This window comes from Poecilia latipinna, unplaced genomic scaffold (genome assembly GCF_001443285.1).
Source record: "Poecilia latipinna isolate Pla-1442-1.1 unplaced genomic scaffold, P_latipinna-1.0 Scaffold143, whole genome shotgun sequence".
Classification (NCBI taxonomy): Eukaryota; Metazoa; Chordata; class Actinopteri; order Cyprinodontiformes; family Poeciliidae; genus Poecilia; species Poecilia latipinna.
Window position 1 is genome coordinate 36,831 of NW_015112759.1, and position 21,371 is coordinate 58,201.

A 21,371-nucleotide genomic window follows, 5' to 3' on the forward strand; every position below is an offset into this window, starting at 1 on the left:
TGGTGATCACACCATGTCCCGGTCAACTCAGTGCTGTGAAAAAGTGTTTGCCCTTTTAGGATTTATTCTGTTTTTGCTTTTTGTCACGCCTAGATGTTTCAAATACAAACATTGCATAAATGTTCAGAAAGCTATCCAGATAACCCTGACCTAATAATTCATAACACTCATTCTGGCAACATCTCTAATCAAGACTTTGCAATAACTTGGAAATAGTCTTTTGCATTCCAGTGGAGGAATTACTTTTCTTTGTTCAACTGTAGTAGTTCAGCCACAAAGGAAGGTTCTAGGGCTCCACAGTGGTGGAGTTGGTAGCACTTGCTGCGTTTCCATTAACCATAAACTTATGCAAATTGAAATTATGAAAAAATAAATTGCTTAATGGAAACACACCAATTAAAAAAAACAACACATTTTTCAGTAGAAAGTTTTTGAAGTAGGATGAGGATGAGGTGGCTTTTTCAGTCATATTGTAACTAAAGTATTTCACAAAACTGCAATGGAAACACTTTTTGTATCACCCGAGTCACAGGATCAACACCAGGATGTTACTACTGGCGGAAAAAAGGAAGAAGACGACAGGAAGTAGCAGGAAGATGCTCTTGTTTATTTTGGATTACTGGCTCTACCAGAGCTCTAACAGCATCACACAGTTCATGAAAATTTGTGCGTCATTCCAGCGTGTTGAATCCATAACTCTTCTGTAAAAATGCTGCATACATAGCCGCTACCAAGTATAATGAGTTTGTCTCTCTAACATTTGAATAAGACGCTGATGTCTCCTCTGATGACTGACAGATGAAGAGCACAAAGCAACACTCTGGGTACATTTTTGATTACGGAACAGCATTATAGCATGATGTAAAGCTTAATTTTACATGACGCCTTCCCTTTTAAAGATGTTGAACTATGAGACAGGTGCTAAGCTAAAGCACAGTGACCTGTGTGTCCTAGTAGAATCAAAGTCTTAAATGAAGTTGAAGCTAAGAATTTATGTCCACCCTGAGAGTTACAAAGCAAACTAATCTTCAGCTTATAATAATAATAATAATAATAATAATAATAATAATAATAATAATAGTTGTAGGTGTTTTGCTTCAGTTTGCCCCTCACAGGGTTATAGAAAGTGTTCCTGTGCAGGTATTTTATGGTGGTTAACACAATGCAAGTGTTATGAGAGAAAGGGGCCCTTTCTGCCAGCATGCAGCTCTGTGGTGGAGTCAGGCTTGTCCCTGTTACCAGGTTACCAAAGTCCCCCTCCTGTGGGCGACAACGTCCAGTAACCAGTCTATGGTTGGGAGAAAGAGACAAAGGCTGGAGCACGAGCAATGATCAAAGTTCTGCTAGAGCCCCGCTGTTTTTCACATACTCCTCCATCTCCCCCACTGCTGGTTTCTCAGTGCCAGCCTTGTTTCGATAAGTCTTCCTTATTGTACACACAGACAGGGGTCTTTGAGCCCAGCCGCTCACCGTGAGCTTTCCCCAAGGATTACATATCCAAATATACGGCCTGGGATGAGCCACTGCTGGAGTGTGTATGACGGTGTGTGTCTCTGAGGCCAACCTCGCACTGGGTGCTGCTGACTTTAGCTGATCCCACTGTTTTCTGACGGCTAAGAATACACTTCACAAATCTGTCTGAGGGAAGGTGATATTTCAAAAGGTCTTGGGCTTTGTTTGTTTTCTCACCGACGGGGAGATGAGTGGATTATAATCGGCTTCATCGGTGCGTACACAGGTCCAGGAAGTGTAGAGCGAAAACATTTCCTCCGACAGCTAACAAATGTCTTGTTTGCATTTTTGTCTTGAGAGTACATGTTCTACTTTATAAAAGCGAGCCCGGGCGGTTCAGACAATGTGGACCGAAGTTATTGGCAGGATGCTGGAAGAAAATGATCACGATTGATGCGAAATCACTTTCAGTAAATGTGATTTGTAGTTGTGGTGGAAAAGGCAAGGATTAACTAATGGTGTCTTCTGAAAAAATGAATAACAAGCTAGCTTACTTCTCAGAATAGCAAACATCTAACTGGAAGTATTATTCTCAGGCTTTGTCCAGGTCCCCTGTGCATCAAAATATTTAGTTATTACATAACAAAGACAATAATTGCACTTAAATATTCATTATTTACACATAAGTTCTGTACCAACATGGGCTGAAAGGCCACTAAGAGAGAACGTAACAAATAGTCAGTTTAAAATTATCTTTCAAAAATAACATTTAAGCAGATTTTGAACTAATATAGCTGTTTTTATTGGTCTAATGCAGGGGTGGGCAACTCCAGGCCTCGAAGGCCGGTTTCCTGCAACTTTTAGATGTGTCTCTACTTCAACACACCTGAGTCAAATAATGAGGTCGTTAGCAGGACTCTGGAGAACCTGACTGCACTGAGGAGGTGATTCAGCTGTTGGATTCAAGTATATTGGACCAGGAAGACATCTAAGAGTTGCAGGACACCGGCCCTCGAGGACCAGGATTGCCCACCCTTGGTCTAATGTAATATCAGCTCAAAACTAATTTTGTTCCTGTGAACTAATTTTCTTGACCTGGATGTATCATTATGTTGCGATAAGAGAGGATAAAGGATAATTTCAAATGTCAAGGAGATGAAACTGCAGTAGTTTTTTGTGTGACTTTATTTTTAGAGGGTTGTTTTTAACCCATCATGGTGAGTGCTGATAATCTGTGGAAGACTTCTTTCCTTCTCACTTCCTCCTGTTTCTGTTCCTACATGACCAGACAAGTATGTCACAGCAGTGTCCTACCTGCACTAAGAGATAATCGGGTTTCGAAATTGTTTACACCTCAAGGCTGCTGCCCCGATCCAGGAATATCGTTATTTTGTCATTACTGGGTTATCTGATAAAAACCACCCAGTCAGCATAAAAACGTCAACCTAGGTTTTTGTGCCATTTTTTATGTACTGTTCCTGAACACACAAATCCAATTTGAGATTTCTGCTTGTTTATTTTTTTTATAGTGTTTAGTCTTTACTTACATTGTGAAAGAAAAGCTCGTACAGACAAACAACCTGAATGACTCAAGCTTTCACAAGAAATTTTTACGCATTTCCTAAAATTTTCTCAACTGCTACAGGAAGCAGCCAGTTTATGGGTGGAAGGTTTTGGTAACCCTCCCTTTGTAGGTGTGATTTTCTTGTTGATACCACTGCATGCCTGTTCTGGTGCTGATAGGTGATGAGGGGTTAGACTTCTGCAGTCTCTTAGCAGCCACAATGCCTCATTGTAGACGAGGCCCCGAACTAACAGGCGGTTGGGGGTTTCTACTGTCAAGCCTGATGGAATCCAAACACTGCAGTGACTAATTTCATAAATATAGTGGCAGGTGGAACTTGTTGGACATGCCTACTCTCTCTTTCACAAATGGTGGGTAATGTTCCTGACCTCCTCACCCCACTGGGGGCCTCAGCAGCTGAGGCGCCTCAACCTGTGCACCCAACACCATTGAGTCTCCTGTGTGTTTAATGCTTGGATGATGGTGCAGTTGCGCCTGTCATTGTAAATAAATTGCTCTGTGGCCACCTGAGTTTTCCTATTTTCTATCCATGCATATTTTTCAGCTTCGCCACACACGGTGTCTTGTATGGTTCTTTTCTGATACACAAGGAGTCCTCCACTGCTATCGTTCTCTATAGACACGTTGCAACGTGACGTCACATCCCGCTCCCCTGTGTAACTACCTAGTTATTGAAACAAAACTCTTCACACAAACAGATGAACAAAAAGAGTTGAAGTTCTGTTTCGCTTCAGTTCTGGTATCTTCATCAGCATGCATCCTGGTTTTTTAATCACTGGAGGCATTCTGTCCCAAAAATATTACTGGAACATGCTATCAAGTCTAATCATAGTTGGATTTTTGACCCAAAGGCAAATCAAACTTGTAGTATCGTTCTCCAAAACATCAGTCAGACTGAAGGGAGTTGCTTCAGAATCGTCCAATATAGTGTCTACCAAAGCAACCTTGAAACTCTATCCTCACTGTCATTCCTTATTGTTTACTGATATTCTTACCATCGACTGTCAGTTCTTGACATCAGTTACTGGGAAAGTCAGTTTGCAGATATATCCAAAAAATTTATGTTTTTGGATCTTGCTGTTTTTCATAATAAACGTAAAGTAATATAAGGGAAATGCACCTTTGACCTTTCACTTTTAAGGCACCAACATAAGAAGAACATATAAGAATGTCTAAACTAGGACTCTGAACATCCATTTAATGCTAGAGTTTTTTAGAAATACCACACATGGGCCCCAAATGTGACTTAGACAAAGACAGGGTGGAATGTGTCATCCTTGACCATTAGGAGATAAGATATAAGCCTGTGCGCTGTTGCTGCTGCTATAGTAACGTCATGTCCTAGGGCCAGCGGGTGGAGAGGAGAGGCAGAAGGTCAGGCGTCATGGTGATATGGCTTGGGATACCGTCATGTCTGCAGCTGCTGGGTTGCTGAGAAGGATGAAGAAAGATGAAAAAGAAAGGGTGGTAAGGGAACAATGCATTAATCAGAGCAAGACAAAAATGTGAGGAGCAGTTCAAGCTGAGACTCTTCAAAACCCTCCTGGAGTCTGTGGTCAGAAAGAGACATTTAACATGACAGGACAGTAAATAGCCAAAGTGTGCTTGAGAGGAGTGTTTACATGTCCTCAGGCATGAGGTTTGACCATTACGTCTGGTGGGGACATTAGCGGTCTTTGATGAGACTGAAGGCTCCGTGTTAGCCACGAGGTCGCAGATAAATGCCTTGTATCTATCTGCTAAAAGCCTCTCTTGTCTTTCCCTGGAAGGATGGAGCTGGAGGGGAGTCCAAGGGTGGTCGGGCACGGGTCCGGCTGTGAGAGGACGGAGAGATTCAGGGAGTTTAACTCTGCTGATATGGAGGCCCGGCTACTCCTGGGCTTCCAGGGTGGGATCATGTGAAGAGCTTATCCTTCCCCTTTTGTTTACCTACTGCATAAAGTAGCACATTCTTTTCTTCAGCTAGAAAAATAGAATTCTGAGTTTTAAGCCAGACAAACAAAAAGTGTGGGCTTTGACTGAGGTACTCTCCATCCATCCATCCATCCATCCATCCATCCATCCATCCGTCCGTCCGTCCGTCCATCCATCCATCCATCCATCCATCCATCCATCCATCCATCCATCCATCCATCCATCCATCCATCCATCCATCTTTCCCTCCCTGGTACATATTTATGCAGATTCCATATTAAGAGCCTGACCTCTGGAAAAATATCTACAGTATATAAGCGGTGAATTTTGTTTTATTTTACGTGATTGAAACCTCTAAAAAAATTTGAGCCTGGGAAAGTATGCAATTATGACATAAAAATTTGTAGGAATCCTGTGAAGATTTAATAAAAATCGATGTTATATTAGACTTTTGTTTCGACCTCCCGTATTTCCTGCTTGCAAGATATACGAGTGGAAAAGTGGTTTTCTTTTCTTCCCGAACAGAAGTGCGGGGAGACTAATCTGGGAGAAAAGCCAATACAAAGGCAATTTTCTCATTTTTGGCCAAACCATTGGCTTCCTTTATACTTTCAGTTGGAATAATATTTAATGACAAAGTAAAATGCGATAATCACAGTAAAACTGAATCAAAAATTAACACAGATTAGAAACTATTTGAGTCATTTTGTTGAACAGTAAAGACAGGAAGGCTGCTTTTGCCAACATTTTTTTCAGGAAGAGGCTTTTGGATTTTCCCCAGTATACTTTACACTCTCAAGTTTTCTGCTGACATCTTTATATAAAGCACGTTTAGTGCTTCTCTGGGCTTTTCTCACACACAGAAAAAAATAAAACCATGAATCTCATAACAGCTTGTGGACTGTTTGCTTTTGTTCCCAGATAGATGTCACTCTTAATCAAACCTGATCTCACCACACAGAAACAATCCCAATGAAGAAAATCTATGAGATTTCAATACTTAGCTCTTGAGCGTTTGTGAAGGATTTTTTTTTTTTTTTTTTAAACTTGAGTTCCCTCAAAGCCAATGTTTTTTCCTTTGTAACGTTGCTTAAGCGTTGTGGAAATTCACTAAGAAATTTGCTGTTGCCCGTCATGAGACATTTTTCAGCTTAATCAGGCCTGACCGGCTTAAAAATCTGATCTTTTTCCAGTCAGTGAATGCACCATGCATGAGCCAGATAGTATTTTATCTGCATTGTTTGCATCATGTGAGTTTTTTTTTGTTTTTTGTTTTTTTTGTTATTGCACTGATAGCAAGAGGTAAAGTCCAACTGAATCAAAACTAAAGTCTAATCAACAGGAGGGATTTTAGTTGAGCTATTTTTGTGTGTATTTCTTAGACAAAAGTATCTTTACTTTTGTCTAATTTTCGTGAACTTCCTAACAAGTTAACAAGATTTGCCTTGTTTTTCCTGTATGTCACTATTCTATCAGAGATACACAAAGGTACATGTCATTGAATTGACCTCAAGAACTTTGAATTTGGATGTAAAAGCACCAAATGAGATGAGTTTCAGTCGGTCTCAAAGTTTCTTGTAGCCAGTTACAAGAAGAGGGAGCGGAGTGAACAAAAGCATTCTTACCCCCATTCAGTCTGAGCAACCGGGACAGAAAGAAACAGCAAACTGTGTGAGCAAAAACTCCAAGAGTCAACATTTCTCAGTGCGATTTCAGAACAAATATGGAATCGGCAGGAGTCCAAGTAGTGCCTTGTAAATAAAAGTTAACCAATGGAACCAGGCCTTCCCACCTGTGAATATAAATCACAGTGGTGTGTTTTCACGTTTTGCTGTTTGTAATGTACCTCTGAGAAGAGAGGTAGAGAAATGTAATGTAAACATGAGGGCAGTTATGTGATTCTGATATTTTCAAGACTGAAGTTGTTTTGAGACAGTAATACTCCATTTCTGGTTTAAAATGCCAAATTTATGGCCAAAATTAAAACTAATGTGCACCTAGCGATGGCTACGTCTTCTCCTAGGACGCTACATCCATTCCACAGGTAGTGACTGATTTAATGAAAGACCGGCTCTGACGAATGAGAAGCAGACTGCTCACATGTATATCTACTGCTCACATATATAGTATGTCAACCATTTTTCTTGACAAAGTTAGTTTTTAATGAAAAGTACATGTCTAATCAAGTGGGTGACCAGAATGAGCATGCTAATTATTAGCCTCTCCAAAGCTAATGCTAGCCTCTGTGTGCTAATGGTCAGCAGAGAAAGTAGACAATCCAGTGAGAGAGTAGCCTGGGCATGCTAGTAGCTTGTAACACAATTTACTAGACTCCTTCTTGTTCACTAGCCTTGGCGGCATCAGTTACTGATGCTGACTGTGGCTGTCTTCAGAATGGATATAGCCTCCTACTAGCCACCGCTAGGTGTGCAATAGTCTTAATTTTGGCCCTTAATATTGCACCATATAATTCTTGCCCACATCAGACTAGCTTCATCCTCAGGGACAACTTTATTGCTTTTTCCAGAACGAAGATGTTAGAGTTAGTGACAGCTGGTGAGACTATAGTTTATCTACTCAGAATCTTTGAACAAAACCTCACCACATAAATTGTGAACTATCCCTAAAAAAAAAAAAATCTGATGAATATACGATTGTGTATGCTCAAAACCATCTCTAGGTAGCGGTAAAGAAATCTAAAATAATAATAAATCAAGTAAGTAAAATAAATCTGTGTAAAGCAATAATTGAGAGTGTGTTGCAGAAGTGCAAATCTGTATAGTGTTTGTTGTAGCATGTGAGACTTTTTCCAGCTTCAAGATTCAGATGAGGCAGACAGCCAGAGGATAAAAAAAACTATTTGCTAATATCTTCAAACTGAAGGACTCATGTTCACCTGACAGATATTTTGTAAAGCTAACCATGTTTTAGTCATGTTCTACTTCTACTGAAGGAGCGATTACTGTTGCCACCATCTGACTGCGACCAAATAAACCTGCTCACCCAAACATCATAAGCGTATTAAGGTTTCATACCAGTGAAGCATAATTACAACCAGACTCATGGTTTCCACACACTCGCCAAGAGTTCTCTTGATCAAACCTGCAGTTCCCGTCTGTGTCCTGTAGGTGTCACTCATCAGTAGATAGCATTTTGCACATGCTGGAGGAAAGCAGTGGAGCTTTCCTCAGCTCCTCTCAGCTTCAGTATCACATTCGCAGAATGTGCAGAAAACAGAGCGGCGGCAGCATGAGTGTTTGATTTGACAGGACCAACGTCGGGTGGAATCTGCGGCGGTTTGTGTCAGATTATCTTTGAGGAAACTGAGGCTGAGGGCGGCGATGGGTTTGGGGAGGGGGTCAACATTTCCCTGGTTAAACTGTCTTCCATCACGGTTTAAAATCAGCACAAACTGAAACCAGTAATGGCTTTTTATCTGTGTGTCGATCCTGGGAATGTAAACAGCAGTGAAAAAGCGAGTCGCAGCACGATTCATCCAATCAGCAGCAGGTCCACATTCCCCTCTTCCTGCCTAATCGATCAAAGGCTTGCTAATCCTCCCTGCGTGTCCATCCTGCGCCGGCGTGGAACAGGGAGGAGGGGGGGGATTTATCAGGGAATAGATGCCCTCTGACCTTGCGCTGACTGCAGTCCCGAGACAAGAAGAGGTCAGGGGGTCGCAACAGAAACTCATTCACACCTCAAAGGAAGAGGGGTGGGGGTGGTAGAGGAGGACAGCTACTGCCTCTGTTGGGGTACACTCACTCAGCCACCGTATGAGGAACCAGAGTCCAACCAGCAGCCGCGTCACTGCAGATATCGAGTTTGTCAGGAGTCTAGACGCTGAAGTATGTGGAGAACTCGATCTATGTTGATGTGTTATCAACATAGATCGAGCTCTTGACTGTTGTTGAAAGGGTTTAAGCACTGGAGCTTAGAGAATAATTTTCTTTAAAAGGAACAGTACAATAAAGATTTTATCAAGTTTTTTGTAAAATATTACTCTGTGATGTATTTCCTTGTGCACACTGTGCGATGCTGTAAGAAGCACACAGACTTCCTGTCATCTTCTTCGTCTGGGAACATCCGGCTGTTGATCAAGTGATTCGTACGATGTGGCAAAGGTATTTGCATTTCAGTTCTGCAAAATAAATTCATTTCGACAGGGTTTAAAAGCCACCTCATCCTGGTCACTGTGTCTCCATAAAGCAAATTTATTTTTCTGATTTCAATTTGTGCAATTTTGTGGTTAACGGAAACGCAGCTCATCTTCTTTTTTTTCTCAAGAGGGACAAGGCAACTATCAGCATTTACATTTAATCAGAGAAATAAATTCTGTGAAATATCATGATTTGCAAAAGTTTAGGAGTGTGCTACATTTGTTCAAAAATGTAAGACATTTTTTAATGATAAATAAATATTTTCTTTTTTCAGAAATCAAAATAAATTACAGCCAGAAGACACCAATATCAGATAATTATATATATACAAAATTAATGCTTAATTAGATGTAATGTCGGGACTGGAATTTCATGAATTTCTGCTTTTATGCACTAATATTTCACTCGTGCATAAATTATTAAAGCAGCAATGTTAAAAATAAGTGAGAATCAATATATATATTTTTTAAACAAGCTTGTTTGGTTGTACAGCTATTATTTTTTGAGCAGTTCAACCTAAAAGTCCAGTTGAAGTTGGTTAAAAAAAATTGTATCTTGATTTAAAGTTAATTTGTTACTAGATAACTGATTATCTAAAGGGAAATTTACTGGGAATATGGATAAATGTTCGAAGTGGGATTTATTAGTTTTAACAAATACATTTTGTATACATTTCCATCAATGCCAATAGGAAGCTTTGTATATTTGTAGTTTTAACCGTCAGTTTTTTATGAACATTACAGCAGCCTGAAAGTCTAGATTTTTCAAATGTTGCCCAGGATTTATGTACTTCTGTTTGAAATTTACACACGGTAACTTGCAATATATCTAGAAAATAGACATGTTTCTTTTGCACTAAATAAGGAATTTTATCGATTTATTCTCTCCCAGTTTGGACAGTAACATCAACATGAATGGATGTACAGTAGATGCCTTCTATATGCCCAACTACAAACCAACTTGTTTCAGAAAGAATTGGCCTAATCCACCTATAATAACCGCACTGACTTCAAAAGCTTCATACACAGGGAGCTTTACAATCTGGCTCTTTCAGAATTGTGTATTCCAGGATCTGTGTCATGACAACAAGGTGAGAGAGGCGCATCAACCTGCCCACGTACCACAAAACATCCCCTCATAAAGGCGCGCATTATGGAAGCGGTGCGCTGCGTGGCTTTGAAAGGAAAAAAGGGGGGGGTAGAGGTATCGGTTGAAAAGTACGATCAAACTTTTGTCATCCGGCCAAGACCTGCGCTTCTTTGTGCGCTACAGTATCAAAGCGACATGGCGTGGGATCATCAGACAGCTTCGGCTTTGATCTGTTGATGGCTTGGTGTCTGTGGATTTCAGCGGTCGACCTTTCATCTGGCCCCGAACCTGGGATTCACTCCGGCTCCGGTAATGAGACGATTAACAATAATAACTCCCCAGGAGAGCTGGAGAAACCTTCCGACTTTCTGCTACTGCACTTTCCATTCAGGAAGTTCTCTGTTTTTCTTTTTTTTTTCTTCTTCTTCTCCCATCAGCACACTTAACATTCCCCCCGCTTACCCCTCCATTTCATCTTGATGTGACAGTTTGTGTGACATTCTACGCAAACATCTTCCCTCCCAGACTGAAGAGGAACTCGCCAACTGGTACAGCTCTGTCACAGGTCAAGAGTGCAGGCTGTGTTACTACGCAGCAATCTGTCATCATGTCTGTGAGTCAGGGTTATTATAGTTAGGTAAAACGAACGACATAACGAAAACAGAAAATTAAAGAAACAACTGAAATAAAAAATTGGTAATTAACGGGGGGAAACTATGACGAACTGGAATTATATTGTGTGTTTTTAAAACTAAAACAAACAGAAATGATAAATATATTCTTTGTTTTCATGTTTATGTATCTGTGTACAGATTCATAAACCCTCCTACACAAGCAGTTTACATCAGCTGTTGCCAAATTACGGCACTAACGCTAACCTGCAAAATGGCAAACTTTTTAACGTTGGGATAAAACATAAGAGTCAGTTGGTTGTTTAGCAATAACTCAATAATTTTTTTATAAATAGTATATCTTCTGCTGAAGAAGTTTACCCAATCATGTATACATAACCACAATGCGATACCCTTTGAATTCTGAACCTAAAATTTAACCAAAGTATGAAAAAACTAAAACTACTACTATAGCTAATCAAAACTACTAATTTAGAAAATTCTTGTCATAGAGTTGCAATGTTTATATCAGCTGGATTTGTTTAAATAATGATGGCAATCAGTACTTTTAGCATTCTACAATGTTACTCCATACACAAAATGACAAGAATTAAAAGTGCACTGAAAACACAATTTACATCACCAGACAAGTAGTTTTTCAATTTATATACATTAGAATACAACTGATGAAAATCGAGTTTATTCTAAAAAAGGAAAAGAAATTCAAGCATGCCCTTTTTAGGAGTTAACTGTTAGCTTGGTTGAATCCACACTGACTCATTCATTCACAGAAAGCCTGTTATGTTTCTTGACCTTTGTGTTTATTTTCATAGCCGGTGCTGCAGTTTGAGGCTCAAACATGGATATCCGTCAGGCGCTAGGAAATGAAAACATGCCCACCTTTTTCAGAACACCGTGCAAACATTTTAAAAGAACATTACATTTGGAAGTTAGAAAATATGCTCATTCCTGTGTTTTGGATGTTGTTCATTCACACCAGAGCCATGGTTCTCAAGAAATGTTGTTTAAACCACGTTAACCGTGATGAGTTGTTTGAAGCCGTTTGTCTAAAAAAATCAATCAGACAGACTTCTGCTACTTCTGTTAGTGTATAAATCACTGAATGGCTTAGCACCAAAATACAGTAAAGACATGTTGTTGTTGTTGTAGTAAACTTTCAGACCTCTCAGGTCTCCTGGTTCTGGGCTGCTCTGCATTCCCAGATCCAGAACCAAACATGTAGAAGCAGCATTCTCAATGCACCACAAATCTGGAATAAACTTCATCTGCAGCTCATCATCTGTCAGCCAATCAGAGGAGACATTGGGCATCTTATTCAGACATTGGAGTGACAAGCCCCTCCTACTTGGTACGGCTATGTATGCAGCATTTTTGGGAAATTGTAGTCTGTGATTCAAAACATTTGAATGACACAACTATGTGATGCTGTGAGAGCTCTGGTGGAGCCAGCTAAACATTGTCTGAAAAACAACAACAAAGAAACCATCATCCTCCTACTACTTCCTATCGTTATCTTTGTTGTTTTCGCCAGTAGTAACACCAGGCTGTTGATCACGTGACTTGTGTGACTTGAAGTGTTTTCATTGCAGTTTTGTGAAGACCACCTCATCTTAGAGGCAAAACTGTTTTATCAATAAAACTTTTTTTTTCCTTTCAAAAATGGTGCATTTCCATTAGGAGAATTTATTTTCACAATTTCAATTTGCGCAATTTTATATTCAATGGAAACACATCTATTGAATCCGCTTCAAGTACGCGTGAACCTCCAGGAAGAAGTGCGTCTTTCCTCTTTGCTACATACACAATGTAAGGACTGTCTCTGGCAACTGACTTTGACTTATTTTGAAAATGTAGCCGTTCCAAACTATGTTGTACCTTGAATGCGGTACCCGGCCAATCCCCACACTGTAATCTGTAACACGAGCTTAAATCTGACCTCACTTTTCCTCTGTGCCACTTCTTACCTTTGCAGAGCATTGCTTAGCTCACTGCGGCTGCTTTATTACAGTGTGTGAGCCCGTGCTTATGTTATATACTTATTTACGGCTGGTCTGCAAGAAATAAAAGAGACCTTCATTTTGGAGCTAACCTCACATGACCACACACCACAAGAAATGTGGGTAAGTATATGTCCATAAGAACTTCCACCCTATAGTCTGCTGGCCCCAGGGACTTAATGAAATAGATGCTGGAGAAGCCCCCCTCTCCCTCACCTCAACAATCAGTAGACTTGAGGCTCAGGGCTTAAATTATAATCAGCCTCAGTTTACACTTTGTTTGTTGTGGGGCAATTAGACCGTCCGAGCTCAGACAATGCGGTTATACTTTCCTGCTGCAAATGGCCTCCATCCTGTGTCTGAACACTGCCAAGAAAACCCTCAAATAACAACGGGAAAGAGAGGGAGAGAGATGTGGCTCCTGCGGCTCTCGCCTAAGAACAGGCCTCGACCTGGCAGCGTGTGTGTCAGCAGAGAGAATCAGATATGGCCTCATTTCCCTGGAAACCACCTCTAGCCACCACTCACACAACGTTGTAAGTTGGAGGGTCTTTTTTTCCCCCCGTCTTTTAAATTCCTCCTCCTGTGCCATTTTCGTTTCTCACCAGATTTCTTGCTTGTTGATTTTCCAATTCTTGCTAACTTCCGGTTTCTGGGTTACAAATACAAGAAGGCTGTTGGATGGACCATCCATAACCTATGTTCTCCTCATTGTGTTGTCTTGTAGTGGAATTTATGAGATTTTTCTTCGTTTTTTGCACGTCTTTCCTCTTCTAATCTTGTGAGTGTCATACGGCGCTGATTAACTATCTCTGAGATGCAGCGACTTGGCAGACAGTCAACTCCCCTGATTGTATCTGCTGCAACACACACCAGCACGCAATATTTGTCAAAACATTCTGCCTTTTGCACATTCTTTTTTCCCCTCTTCTTCTTCACATTACTTTCCTGCCCCCTTCCCCTTCTGGGTCTCTACTTACACTTCCCTTTACTGAATTACAAGTTAGCCAACATGGAACATGCTGTGACAGACAGAAACTTTTTTTTATCTGTCAGATCCCTTTGCTTGATATCTATGAGCTGAGATAAAATATAAAGAACAAAATGTTTCTGACCTTTTCTTTGAAAATGGTTGCATGTTCAAGAAGAGAAAAGGAATGGAGAAAAGAGAAGAGAAAAGGAAGACAAAGATATGAGCATATCTTCATGTTTCAAGTAAAGGTTACATGCTTCTCCTGGGCTTGTTCCAAAGGATTAGTCAGCCAGAAGATTATCATATGCTGAGATTTTAGTAATTTGGAGTACCCTGCAAATTACCCTATGTATGCAAAATGTCTTATGATTGATAGGTTTGTAAGAAAGCCGAATAGTGTACTGTGATAATAGTAGGAGAAGATCAAGGTAAATAGTTCAAATGTCAAGTTTGAAATTTAGGTCAACACCAATTCCCCATCTGTTCTAGGAAAGGAACCAGATAATCCTTTTCCCCTGTAATACTCATTCTGGGCAATTCCAAGGCATTCCAAACAAGATAGCGTTCCTCAACCAGGTTCCTGGTCTGCTCCAAAGTCTCCTTCCAAAGGGAAACTCCAAGGAGGCATCCTGATTACAGGAGCCTCGATTCTGAAGGTCCCCACGTACTATGGCATACTTCAATCTTGTGGCCTTGAAGTGGACGTCCGTCAAACAAGTCCATGCAAAGGCACATTTGTACGGCTGCTTATGCGTATTTGGTGTTGCACAGTAAACTGCTCGGTGGGAAACTGTTCATATTGAACTGTTTTGCATGTGACACAGACATGACAAGAAGTGTAGAAAATTGGTACATTTTACTGTGAAATCTCAACAGTCCGTGGACAATATGCGTGGTGTCTGCGCCACTCACAGAATACATAATGTATGCCGAGTTTGTTAGAGCCTTAAGGGTGAGGCCTGCCACCCTACAGAAGCTAAATTCATCTGCTTCTATCTGATTTCTTGTTCTTCATGACCAAATCCTGAAGGTTTGATTTGAATCTTTTTATTCCTTGACAGACAAATTTGACGATATTATCAATGACACTTGACAAAATGTTACTGTCACTGGTTTTCACAAATGGTGACTGGATGATGTGTTTTTGATTTTTTTATGTAAAGCATTTTGAACTGCCTTGTTGCTGAAATGTGCTATACAAATAAACGTGATTGACACAAAACATAATGGCTTTAACTTGGACATCCATATGACCTGGACTTTCTAGAATCTCTCAGCTTTTAACTGCAAACTTTAATTTTAAGATTAAAATTTAGTAGGTCTTAGCAGCTAAGGTTTTTGTTATGTCACTGAGTCAGAACAAATGTCAAGAAACATTTCAGTCGCTAACAATCTCCATCCTGGCTAAGGGGCCATCTTGTAAGTTGCTAGCAAATTGACACCTTTGCCGTGACCAACTCTGGAGCACTTCCTACAGGACATTGGGTCTTTGCTCTTACTCTGTTGCTGACGTCAGTTAAAGCTGAAGGGACATCGCAGTAGCTCATCTACATCCACAAATACAAACCTAACCAAGGACGGCCCCCCAAAAACTATAGATCCCAGTAAGATCATACAACTGACGTTGCACAGGAAGTGCAAACAGTCATATTTATAATGTAATTGAACCTCCTGAGCTTCATGTTTGGTGGTTTGGTCTGAATAAATGCTTTGATGCTTAAAAAAAATGGTCGTCTGTAGAATAACAAGCAGTGAAATCAGATACCTGCCACCAGACTGCCAGTCTTCTCTCGGCGAACAGCTTATATAACATGTTGGAGTCAAATCATTGGGGTCTACTGGGAGCTTTACTACAAGGGTGGGATGGCGGAAGGTAGGAGGAGAGTCTGTTTCTCTTCAGTTTCTTTTTTCTGTGGGAATAAGACGCCAATAGCTTCTTTTTTCTCCACAGTTAGAGATTTGAAACCGTTAAATGTTCAATTAAATTATTAGCTGTCAAATGGTTGTCATCCATTCTTCTGGTTAGTTATTTTTCTGGAAGATAAAATGTTCCTGCCTGTGTCTGTGTTTCGCTTTATTAAGGGAGGCGCGCTTTTGCTATGACAAGCAATTGATCAAGAGGTCAAATGTACGAGTTTGGTTCAGATAAGCAGCTTTTTTTCCCCTCTGTTCTGGTTCTCCTGCTCCACACACCATCTGTCAAACATGAAGTTGGTATTTATAGTGTCACATAGTTCTTAAATTTTCCACAATATTGTCACCTTCCTTAAAATAATGACCTATGTGATTTTTTGCCAAACATGTTTTCCGGTCTAAATAATATTTAGCCAAAATAAGAGGTGGTAATTTTTTTTTTCTTTTTCAAAAAACACTTTTGGCAAAAAATTGTTTAAGTTGTTATTTTAGGTAAGTGATGATATAAGGATGGAGCTAAATTGGGGCCATAAAGTTTGGTTAAAAGAAAAAAATTATAACAGAAATAAAAGTTTGAAACTTAAAAAAACCCTTGAATCTAAAATGTAGTTTTGAAAAAAAAATTTCAGTTTCACATATTTATCTTCAGTCGCATTACTTTTTTCCCAGTTACAAATCTTTTTTTAAGTTTAATTTTTTTTTCAGTTTCAGAACCAATTTTTCAGTTTTAAAAAAAGCTATCAGTTTCAAATAGTTTTTCTCAGTTTCTTTTTTTTTTTCCATTTTAGCAAACTTTATGGCCCCAATTTAGCTCTATACATAAGCACCTTTAAAACCTCATTAGTGTAAAAACATGAAGGCAAAAGTCACGCTATCCCCTTGTTTGTCTTTTTCCAGAACTTGTGTAGTTCCCCCTGCAGCGTCGCTCCCACACTATCATTCCAGAGGCAGAGGGCCAGAATGTCCCATTATCCCAGTCCCTTCCTATTACCCAGCCCATTATTCCCTCCGTGAAGACAAAGTGAGACAGGAAATGAAATAAATGCAAGTCAGTCAGTGGTGGAAACTGAGTGGCTTCTGATTGAGGCCACTGCTTTCCGTTGTTTATGGCGCCCGTCCTCTTGTCTCTTCCATCACTCGAATGCTGTGTCAGCGGTGAGTGGAGTCAGTCACGCAGCGCATTCATGGCGGCAAAGACTGCATTTATGGATGCAATCTGAAGGAACTGAGACAGCATTAATGCACTCAGCATAGCTTGACGTGCTCCATAATCGTTGTCGTTGTCTGCAGTCTTTATTCCGTCGCTACATTTCTCCTTCATAGCTGGCCTTTCGTTCTGATGGTACTGCTTTAATGACGACGGGAAAATGAAAAGAAAAAAATCAAACAAGAATTTACAAAAGAAAGGAGCCATTTATTAAATCAAATAAATACATGATTATATACATGTGTGATTAAAATGAAAGTAAATATAGAAATTTGATGCACATAAATGTTTTTGGGACATAAAAACTATTAGGATTACCTAAAATAACAACAAATAAATACAAGTGCTATGTTTGTCTTTAAGCTGCAGCAATTTAAAAAATGTTTTTTGCATAGTTGTTAAAACTGTCACCATACTGTGACAGTTTGGTACGAGGTAATCTGTGAAAAGATTGATCTCTTCCCTGAATTATTATTGCTGTCAATAATAAGAAAGTCAACGCTCCCAGTCAAAAACAACCAATCAGATCCAGGAGGAGGGCCTTAGCGCTGTCAATCAACCTTGTCAACGTGCTGCTAAATGTGCTAATGGTGGAGAAACAACTGAGCATTTCAAGAAAGCTGTTTGTCCACCATATTGGTGGCCATGCTAACTAGCAAATTAGCATTATTTACAGCCCTAAGACCCGCCTCCTGACCCTGATTGGTTATTTCTAATTAGCACTGGAAGAAGACAGGGGAGTAGTTTCAATAATTTTTTTTTTAAACTATTTTTTTAATATAAAACTTACATACTGGGAATAAATGTTGGCATTTATTCCCATATAAAGTGTGACCAGGTGTTTCTCCATTTCAAAGGTTTTGCCCAGGGACAGACAGCTATGAAGTTATAAAATATCTTTAAAAGAAATAAAGCTGGAACAAAACTGGCCCCTACAAAATGACAACGACCGTAAACAATCCAGTCAGATGAAATGGAAAGTCCTGGACGGAGTCGCATGCCCAAATTGTTATCTCAGTGGGATGTTGTGGTGTGTGCACCAGTAATGTGCAGTCATCTTTACAAGTAAAATACAAGTAAATTACCATTACCATTCTCTTAGTAATGGTATGAGAAAATAAATTTTTCCACTGTTTTCTGTATGATTTCAACATTTTTATGGTGAAAATCTCTAGATTTACACATTGGCTGACTGAAGGGGAAGTATTAATTGTTTTCCAGGCACATAGTACCATTACACTGCACAATCAAGTAATTAAGTTACTGTCAGTTTTTATAAAATTGCTATATATATCAAACATTACTTAAACGAAATTTGACTTTGCAATATAACCTCTTGAAATTGGGCCTCTATCTCTTTAACAAACTCCTGGTCTTTCCAAAGCTCCGCCTTCAGGAAGTCATCATAACAGCATTTCTCCATTAAGCCTTTAACAGCCTTTATCAGGAGCGTTGGACTGAGGAACAGTTCCTGTGATGAGCTCAGCAGATGCACGCTTCCACCAGGTGTTTGCTAGTTGCTGGATGAACTGCAGGGTGAGGCAGTGATGAACTTTACTTCACCTCTGGAGGCCCTTTGCGACCCTGAGCAGGACTTTGTAGGTGTTGAACATGGACTGTTGGTTTATCTCTAAGCCTCTTAGGCTCGTGTAAGAGAAAATTGAAGGAAAGGCCTCAGCTGGGGTTTGAACTCAGGAACCTCCTTGCTGTGAGCCAGCTCCGCTGACTGTGTAGCCCGCTACTACAACACTCAGCATGAATTAAAGTGTGAACCAGCAGCAGCAGTTCAGTGTGTGTTCCAGACCACGGTATGTGTTCAGCGGAGTGGAACTCGAATGTTTACCTTCTATTAATGCAGAGGGGTTGAGCATGCTTGGCCTTGATTTCAAATGTGGAGCTACACAGCGTTTAATCCAAAAGTAAATGGCTCATGTTGATTTTCTTGGATCGGGCCAACGTGTCTTGAGTAAGAGCTTCTGATTACCGTCAATACGTTTGGGATACGCTTTCCAAATTCTTCACACAAAATGTAAGAACTTCCCAAGCAGATGAATGATGGCATGAGAAAAAAAAAAGAAACGGTTGGATGAATCAATGGACCTTGTAAACCAAGAGCTACTCTCTCCAGTTTTCCCTCCATCCCTAAAGCCTCGACGCTAATGAAAACATCCCGATCCGTCGCCGTCCTCTTCGCTCCATGGAAACTCGGTGACAACATCGCGTGCTGCATTCCTGCCCAGTGAAGTTCTTGGCTCCCGTTCCATCCCTGGTAAAACATTGCTTTAAATTAGTCATCTAGCTCTTTTGCCTGTGCAATTTGCGATGATAAAATGGGTTTTTTAGAGTTCGGTAGTAGCAATTTACGTTTGCCTGATGGGTGCTTTGCTCCCTCGTGACGCTGTCTCCAAGCCCGCTGTGCAAACAATAAAAGCGTGGCCCTTCTTCACCTTCCCCCTGTCCTTCTGTTTATCTACGTGTCAAATTAACTTTTAAGGCTCTGCCGCTTGCCTCTTTTGCATCGACCAATTAGCGATGAAGCGTGCTCCTTTCACCTTCCATCTGGATGATGTGTACCCTCCACAATATATCCAGTTGCCGGGGAAAAGCGATATCCAAACAAACAGAGCAAGGCTGACTGTTGACTCAGGATATTGCTGATGTTTTACACTTCCAACACAAACCTCTGTCTGTCTGTCCCTCCAGTTTGAGGAAAGCCGTTCACATCCTGGCAACAGGACAACCCTTTTAACAGAGCAAGGCAGGCGTCACCTAAAAGAGACGGTCGCTTATCGTGACCACAAGGCCGCTCTTAGGAAGTGAAATATTGCGTTTGGCCAAAGCCTTTTGTTTTGGCATTGAGGACATGGCCTTATCGCTCCACTCTGTCCTTCCAGATAATCCCCGCCATCCTGTCCTGGTTAGATTGCAACCAGAGCATCAAACATCATTAATGAGGGCTTGAGCTGTTGTTTTGAAAGGCAAACAATCAAAACTGGGAAAAGTACATGGTCACACTATGAGAAAGTAATGCACAGACAAATGAATAAGCCAGGAGGAGAGAAGACCTCATAAAGGAGGTCTTTATGAGGACATCCTTTCTTGAACATGTCAGGATACAAAACACGTTTATTACATTTCGTTTTGCACAAAATCATTCTTCGATAACATTTCAGCTGTTTTGGGGCATCTTGTCACTTTAAATCCAAATAAGCTGCTGCTGGCCATGCTCCCCTCCCCCAGCTCAATGTTTACACTCGCATGTGAAGATGTCTTCCAACAGATGTGCAATTATACAACCATCCATCTTTGAAAAGCAAAAGTGGAGCCTCCTGCACAACCTGCAAGAATGCAGCAAGTGGTTTCTGGATGTTAAGTCAACAACAAAACATTTGTCTTTTCCAGCAGCTGTTGTACAGCTGACCTAACGGGCTGGAGCTCGAGTTAAGCAGGCTACCTGCAGGGTCTGTAATTAATTAATTGTATTTTAATCAAACACAATATATCAACAAAATAAAGAACACTTTCAATTCAAAAACTCTCTTTGCTGCTAAATTATTGAATAAATAGACACATGGGCTCAACTCCAAATATATTTATTTTATTTAATCTGTGTTCTTCAGCCATAATATTGGTGCAAAGTACTGTTATACCCATTCATGTGTCAGGTGTTTTGGGAACTCCTGATCATTCATGGATCTTCTGCAGAAATGCAGGACTGCAGACATTGACGTTAGTATTAGGGACGTCTGCTGCTGCTACATGTTTAGCATTGACATGTTATTTTAGGCTTGTATTGCTTCACTGATACAATACAACAATACAATACAATTGTTAACTGAAATGAATGAAAACAGTAATTAATGAAGAAAAATTGTAACTAACTAGAGCTGTATTGTGCGTCTAAAAAACTAACTAAAGCTTACTGAAATTAGAGTTGAAATAACTTTTTGTGCTTATGAATCTTTTTGTTAGCTTCTTGAACTGATGTGAAATAGACTTTTTTGTTCCACACAAGCAGTTTACATCAGTTGTTAAATTACTGTGCTCCATATTCCTCTTCTTATGCTAGTCCGCAAAATGGTGACGGCAATATTTAGGAAAAAAACACCAGTCAGTTGGTTGTTCAACAATAATTGAATAATTTCTTTGAAAATGTTGCCTTCTGTTGAGTAATCAATGAACACATAATCAAAATACTTTGACTTTTTGTAATTCAGCACATTAAAAACAACATATAAACATATAAAAATATAAAACTACTATTATAACTAGTAAAATATAAACTAAATATAATCAATATTTAACTAATAATAACTGATTAAAAAAAAACTAGTAAACACACTTTAAAACCACCTCAATTAGACCAAGAAAAAGTCACAATGAAATAAAACCTCAATAACCCCCCTCCCCCCCCCCCCCCCCCCCCCCCCCACCCCACACCACATTTA